This window comes from Enhydra lutris, unplaced genomic scaffold (genome assembly GCF_002288905.1).
Source record: "Enhydra lutris kenyoni isolate GAN:26980312 unplaced genomic scaffold, ASM228890v2 scaffoldscaffold11, whole genome shotgun sequence".
NCBI classification, from domain to species: Eukaryota; Metazoa; Chordata; class Mammalia; order Carnivora; family Mustelidae; genus Enhydra; species Enhydra lutris.
In genome coordinates this window covers 26,926,475-26,934,603 of record NW_019154095.1, presented here as the reverse complement: position 1 = coordinate 26,934,603, position 8,129 = coordinate 26,926,475, and the positions used below count along the sequence as shown (strand labels likewise).

At 38.1% G+C, this 8,129-nt stretch overlaps 1 pseudogene; it reads right to left on the bottom strand.

Annotated features, from left to right (window-relative positions):
- Window positions 1–549: 549 nt before the first annotated feature.
- Window positions 550–7,929, bottom strand: LOC111144472 (annotated as a pseudogene).
- Window positions 7,930–8,129: the final 200 nt, after the last annotated feature.

Below are 8,129 nucleotides of genomic sequence, written 5' to 3'. Positions count from 1 at the left end.
ACACATCCCATGGTCATGAGTCAGAAGACTTCATATTATTAAGATGGAAATACTATGAATGGCAATAATGCCTTGTCCCAAATATGTTCACATTCTAATCTCTGGAACCTGTGAATGTCCCCTTGTATGGCAAAAGAGACTTTGCAGGTGTGGTTTAATTAAGGATTTTGACAGGGAGAGATTATACTGGATTATCCAGATACACAGAGTATAATCATATGGTCCTTATAAGAAGAACACAGGAGGAGTCAGAGTCAAAAGACAATGAAATTAAAAAAAAAAAAAAAAAGACAATGAAATTGCTGAAGCAAGAGACCGGAGTAATGAATTTGACAGTTGAGGAAGGGGCCACAGCCAAGGAACAGAGCAGCCACCAGACACTAAAGGCAAGGAAATGGACTCTCCCCTCATTGCTTCCAGAAGGAACCAGCCCCACGGATATCATAGCTAAGTGACACTTACTTTGGGTTTCTGACCTCCAGGGCTGTAAGAAAATAAATTTGCGCTATATTCAACCACTATGTTCGTAGCAATTCGTTAGAGCAGCAATCAGAAAATAATATACTCCTCAAATTCATCCACAGATTCAATGCAATCAATATCAAAATTGAAAGGTCTATTTTTAATCTAAGAAAAAAAGGTAGATTTAATGCAAGAATACCATGAACCTGAGGATAAATAAATCTGCAGCATAAAGTTTGATAATTTTTTTCTTTTCTTTGTAGAAAGAATGGTATCTGAAAACACAGGACTGAAGATATCAAAAAAATTTAATGTCTAACACCCAGATGAAAAAAAAGTTTAATTGTCTAATATCCAGGACTGGTCTTGGTCCTCCCTTGCCACTCTTCTAACACTCGCCACTGGCCAAGGTGATGGTCTCACCTTCGTTTAATTCAGATGCATGTTAGCTTCAAGAGTAAGCTGATGGCATGTTTACTGATTTACCTTCTGGGATCCTCTTTTGCACAGATTGGGGATTCATAGCCCCTCTTCATCCTTGGTTTTCAGTCACTCATCAAGCTCTATATATTTCAACATTTCCTGATCAATGTTATGAAGCATGGCTGGATTATATATTGTATTCTGGATTATATATTATTTATATTATATTCTGAATGTGATCATAACATTCTTTTGACTAATACTTGCAAAAATGTCACCGTCTTACATCATGTGTAGTAGATATTTTTTCCATCTCTTGAGGTCCAGATTGCACACAACTTGCCATATCGAATAACAGTAATGTTTAAAAAGTCTTTACAAGTCTTTCAATGTTCTTTTATTTTTTTAATAAAGATTTTATTTATTTATTTGATAGAGAGAGACACAGTGAGAGAGGTAACATAAGCAGGGGGAGAGGGAGAAGCAAGCTTCCTGCCAAGCAGGGAGCCCAAGACCCTGGGATCAGGGCCCCTGCTAAAGGCAGATGCTTAACGACTGAGCCACCCAGGCACCTCTCAATATTCTTTTAAAGAGATGACAAGTTTTCCTTCTCAAGTCCTATGATGTTAATTAACTTAAATAAAAATTTCACTTTAATTGTTTACCAGGTTTCAAAGTTCTGCAAGGTTAATTGGTTGAATACAATTGTGCTAACTCATGGTAAATAAACATTGCTAAGGGACTTAATGAATCTAGCCATAATCTGAGATATATGTTTTGGGAGCTACTGTACTCGGCCAAGTAGTATCAGAGAAACTAGAATACATTTTTTACATGACTTCAACACATCATGACTGATGACTATGGCAGGGGTGGGGTTAGCCTGTTTGGGGAAGGAGAGTGTTTGTTAGCCTATGTGAATTACCCTCCATGTAACTGTATAGTAAAAAGGGCTTTGCGTGCTATTCTAAAATGCACTTGAGTTTTTTAATTTTGGGGGGGGGGTCTTTTTTTTTTTCAGATATAAAAAGGCCAACAGATCAGGGGATAATTGCCATTGAAGATATCGTTGCAGGCACTGAGTGGCTCAATCAGTTAAAGCTTCTGCCTTCAGCTCAGGTCATTCATAATCCCAGGGTCAGGTGCCTGGGATTGAGCCCCACATTGGACTTCCTGTTTAGCGGGGAGTCTGCTCCTCCCTCTCTCTCTCTGATCCTCCCCCCTGCTCGTTCTCTCTTTTTCTCTCAAATAAATAAATAAAATCTTAAAAAAAAAAAAAAGTAAATATTGTTGCTAAGTAGTTCCCAAGAGGAGGAGACACACCCCTGCATACAGGGCTGCACGGGGAAGCAGCAGGGTCAGTCAGGTGGCAGAAGGAGCAAGGGGAAAGCATGGCTCAAAGCCTTCATTCTGGTTTTTGAAGGAAGAAACAGGCAAGGTAAATCAAGCAAGCTAAGCAAATTTAGGAATGGATAGTTTGACTAATTTTGGTAGGCTTCAGATTATAGCAGTGATCCCTAGTTGTCCTGTACCTAGATCTGGGGTGATTTAGGTCAGGGAGATAATGTTCCTGACTGCAGGGGTCTGAAAATGAGACAGAGGAATAGCTGGAGGGATTGACTGGTTTGCATATCAGATGCATGCTCACAGGCAAGTTGTTAGCTGTCTCTAGGAATTAGCTAACCCCTCCCTAGGTCCACAGGGCTCCCTAAATTGTCAAAACATCGTAAAATACAGACAGCAAAAACCATGATTAGTAGAGTTCTATTCTCTTTACAGTTACCCATCATATCTATGTCAAGATATGGAAGGGCACACTTAAAGCATTTTGCCACTTGCCGCAAGTAAAGCTGGCAAAGGTCAGCATGTATTGAAGTTAGTTAGTTTGTATTCATCTGAAGCTTGTCTATTGCTACTTTAAGATGCCAATTTCTCCCAAGGGCTATTTGCTTCCACAAGTGCATTTGTTAACTGACAGCAAAGCCCAGTGAAATTATTTGTTGCATATTGAATATACTCCCCATTACAAGTACTAATGAAAAGCTATACCTTTAAGAATCATATGTGGAAAAAGAATTGAGAAAAAAAAAAAAAAAGAAGAAAGAATCATATGTGGAAACCAGGAACACTGGGCATAAAAAACTTTGCAAATACAAGGCGAGGACACCCAAGAAATGTTCTAAGACATCCAGAGCCCCAAACATAGTGCCCAGGTATGATAAGTTACAAAAAGTTGCAAAAAGTTCCTTATTCTTGTTGATTGGTTCACAAAGTTAAATCATTTGCTTTTGAGCTGAGAGCTAACACTGTTCACAAATTGATGGCAGACACCATGTCTTCCCCAGAGTATCCCAAGTGGCAGAGGCAGCTTGGGCAGGAAGAGCTGGGAGGAAGGGCCACAGTGAATCACCAGAGGGCCTCCAGACTCCCTGTAGAAACTGACAAGCTAATTCAAAAAATCTATATGGAGGGGCACCTGGGTGGCTCAGTGGGTTAAGACTCTGCCTTCAGCTCAGGTCATGATCTCGGGGTCCTGGGATTGAGCCCCGCATCGGGCTCTCTGCTCAGCAGGGAGCCTGTTTCCCTTCCTCTCTCTCTGCCTGCCTCTCGGCCTACTTGTGATCTCTCTCTGCCAAATAAATAAGTAAAATTAAAAAAAAAAAATCTATATGGAAATGCAAGGGATCCTGAAAGCCAAAATAACCTTTAAAAACAAGAACAAGCCCTGAATTCAAATGTTACTATAAAGCTACAGTAATCCTGGTGTAAAATAAATTTATGGATCAACGAATACAACTGAGAGTTAAGAAATAACCCATACATTTATAGTCGGTTGACTTCCGACAAGGGTGTGAAGACCAATCAATGGGTAAAGAATAAATTTTAACAAATAGTCTTCAGACAACTGAATATCCACATGCACAAAAATACATTTGGACCTTCTACTGCACATTATTCACAAAAATCCACTCAAAATACATTACAGACGTACATATAAGAGCGCAAGTATAAAAGGTTTAGAGGAAAACAAATGCAAACCTCTGTGCCTTGATTTAGACAGTGGTTTCTTAGATACAAAACCCAAAGCACAAGCAACAGCAATAAAAAAGATAAATTAGACTATATTAAAATTAAAAACTTTATGCTGCAAATGATACCAACAAGAAAACTGAAAAACAACCTAGAGAATAAGAGAAAGTATTTGAAAATTACATATCTGATAATGGACTTTTATACACCTACAATATATAAAGATCTCTTATAACTCAATAATAAAAAGAGAACTGAATTTAAAAATGGGCAAAGAACTTGATTAGATATTCCTCCAAAGAAGATGTACAGATGGACAATAAACACATAAAGGAAAGTTTAAGATCAGTAATTATTAGGAAAATGTATCTTAAAATTGCATGAGATACTAATTCACAGCCATTAGGATGGTTATCAAAGAGATACACAGTAATGAGTGTTGACAATGATGTGGAGAAGTTTTAATCCTCATTGATTGCTGGTAAGAATATAAAATGGCACAGCCACTTTGGAAATATTTTGGTAGTTCCCCCAAATGTTAAGTAGTGACCATATGACCTAGCATTTCCATTCTACATGTATACATAAGATAAAATATATGTCCACACAAAAATTTGTACGTGAATATTCAGAGTAGCATCATCCAAAATAGAAAAAAATGGAAGTATCACGCATGCCCTTTAACTAAAGAATAGATAAATAAGGTGTGGTGTACCTATATAATACAGTGTTATTTGAAAATAAAAAGGAGTAAGGTACCAATACATGCTACAATACAAATGGACCTTGAAAACATTATGGTAAGTGAAAGGATCCTGTTTCAAAGAGCCACATATCCCATGATTCTATTTTTTAAAAGATATTGTTTGTTTGTTTGTTTTCGAGAGAGCACAAGCAGAGGGAGAGGGACGAGTAGACTCCACATCGAGCACAGAGCCCAAAGTGGGGCTTGATCCCAGGACCCTGAGAGCATGACCTGAGCTGAAATCAAGAGTCAGATGCATAACTGACTGAGCTACCCTATCCCCCCTCCAGGATTCCACTTATAAAAATATGTTCAGAATAGGTGAATCTATAAAGACAGAAAGTATATTAGCCTAGTGCCCAGGGCAGGGGGATGGGAGGGATGAAGGATTATGGAGTGAATGTTAATGGATATGGGTTTATATTTTGAGTTAATAAAAATATTCCCAAGTTAGATTGTGGTGATACCTGTACAGCTATGTCAATATACTAAACACCATTGAATTGTAAATTTCAAATGGTTAATTTAATTGTGTCAATTATAGAACAATGAGGATGATAAAAAGTTACATAAAAATGCAATGGAAATTAATGTGTGAATTAATTAAAATTATATCAGAATAGGGGCTCCTGGGTGGCTCAGTCAGTTAAGCATCTGCCTTCAGCTCAGGTTGTGATCCCAGGGTGCTGGGATCGAGTCCCACGCAGGGCTCCCTGCTCAGCGGGGAGCCTCCTTCCCCCTCTCTCTCTGCCTGCCTCTTTGCCTACTTGTGATCTCTGTTTATAAAATAAGTGAATAAAATCTTAAAAAAAAAAGTACAGTCATGAGCTTGGCAGTTGTTTACCGATCCATTTTCTCTAACTTTTAAAGGAACCTAAAATGAGAGCACCAAGATCTTCCACAATTTTCTGCCAGACATGATGGTAAGCAAAGTTAAAGATGGTCTCTTTCACAACTGACAGGAGATCCTGATCTACTTAGAAAAATCACTGATGTTGTAAGAGCAATCTCCCTCAGGCCCAGTGATCTATTGCTGTAGAAGAGTAACCAATCCTTCTCACAGCACATGTTTCTGGGAAGTACTTGATATGACTCATTTCTACTTCTGAGTCACATTTTTTCCCAATAAGCTCAACCTCTGTTGCATCCAGTGTTAAAAGTATAGGGATAATGATACACAATAGTAGAGATATTTGGTATCATGCCTCTTTTGATTTTGGAACTGAAAACGAGAAATGGAAGGTGGAGATAATAATGAATCTTCAAATATTCAAATATGGTGTGATAACAATATTTAAAGCCAAGGAATGTGAACACAGGTAAAAATAATTATATTAATAATTTGTAGTTTTAGGTGCCCACATGGGGCAGAAACTATATAAAATTGCATGTGAACCTCAAAACAACTGGGCAAAGCTATGAGTGAAGAAACATGAAGGTTATGCATGATGCTTAAAATCTCTGCAGTTTATCAGCAAAACATAGACCCGAAATAAAAATCATCCCCAGCTCATATCATATATATGTAATATATATAGAATAGATATGTATGCATATGATATACATGCATATAAGGCACATATCATATTGCTATTACTCTATATGGTCAAATATCTTAATAAGCAGTGATTAATGTTTCACATCAGTTTATGATTTTTGAAATTTATTCACCAAGGCTCAAAGATGGTAAGTGGCTTGGTACAATTTAACCAGTTAGATGAGAACCAAGACCACACTCAAATTTAAGGCTTCTGCTGAAATGGCATTTAAAAATATGTCTAGGGATTTCTATATTATGACTCCTTGCATCTGATGAATACTGAGATTTCTGTTCCAGGTCAAGGAGCTAGAATCCTTTGTTAAATTTCTTCTTTCCCATCTTGGTATGGTTTCACTCTAGGTGTTTGAATCGTGAATTGCATTAATAGACATCCACTTTGATTTTCTATCTCTTCCAATTTGCCCCTCTCTTATCCAGAAGCTGATCACTAAAGCAGAGTGTATATATTCAAGTGAACTGGGAAGTTGAATAATTATGCGTCGGAATCAGAACCCCAGTCTTTGGGTTCTGACCTAACCTGACCCACCAATTTTTCTTTTCAAAATATCCACCATGCAATTCTGTTCAACTCTCTGCTTCACTTAAGTGATACAGATTTGAAACAAGCTACAACTGCCTACTTTATAAAAGTTCTTCCTCTGAACTACTGCTTCCATAATCTAAAAGGAGCCACCTTTCAAAGAACGTCTACAGTGATGAACTCCACCAATTTAAAAGTAAGAGAGTACAGCAGTGTGTCAATGAGAAAGGAATAAGAAAAGAAAGTCAAGGAACACTTAGGATTTATGAATTTTATATTCAGGGTTTTTACTGTTTTGGGTATGTTGGCTCACTTCTTTCTTTCCTGTCCCCAAAATCCCCAGCAACATAATGATGCATTGTTCCCAGTTTGAAACACACAGTATGCTTATGGTCATTATAGTATTGCAGACGACATCATTTTAAATATTTTCTTAAAAAAGAAGTTCTTTTGTGTTCTGTTACTTTGCCTGCTTTAATTTCACTCTTTTCCTTTTCCTTTTAATGATTTTAAAGGTTAAGTCTTTCAAGAGAAATGGAGTGCTAGTAAGTATTGCCAATTTCAGTACCTTACCACCTTGGACACAATGGCATGTGACCCCAGTGAGGCCAGTTTAAAATTATTTTTTGAGACTATTCTAAAGGAAGCTGGGAGAAAAGTGCATTTGCTCTGCAAATCTAGCGAATTTTGGCTCTCCCTGCAAACACTGCTCCTCCTACAGCCCTTCTAAGTGTTACATTTCAGCCTTCTCCTTTGTTCAAGGTCAATGCTCCTTCATTTCTTCCCTCTGCACTTTACCGTAGCACCAACTTCAGCAGTTTCCCCCTTTATTGGATTATTTCCAACACTATGAAAACATACTTTCATTCTTCCCCCCAAATGTCTCTTAGCCCACTTTACCCTTTGTCTAGTCCTCCCATGTCCTTGCTCATCTTCAGAGAAAACTGCTTTGAAAATGTTTGTGTTCATTGTATCAGATCCTTCTTATTCTCTCTTAAATTCACTCAAGTCTGTTTTCTTTGCCACTCTCCTCAATGTCACCAGCGACAAGTCAAGTTATTCTTGACTTCTTTCTTTTTCTCACATTCCTTATGCAACCATCAGACAATCCAGTTTGTTCTACCTTCTAAAGAGGTCTCCAATGCAACCATTTCTCAAGCTCGTTAACCTGGCGCAAACCACCACCATCTCTCCACCAGTATGGCGGACACCAGCCCCATGGTTTCCCAGCTTCAATCTGCCCCAGCACTGTGCACAGGGTTTGGGCTCAACACTGCAGCAAAATGATCTTGTTAAGTAAAAACCATATCCTTCCTCTGCTCAAAACCCTCCAATAGCTTCCTACCTTGCTCAGAGTAAAAGCTAAAATCCTGACAATGGCTTGTAAG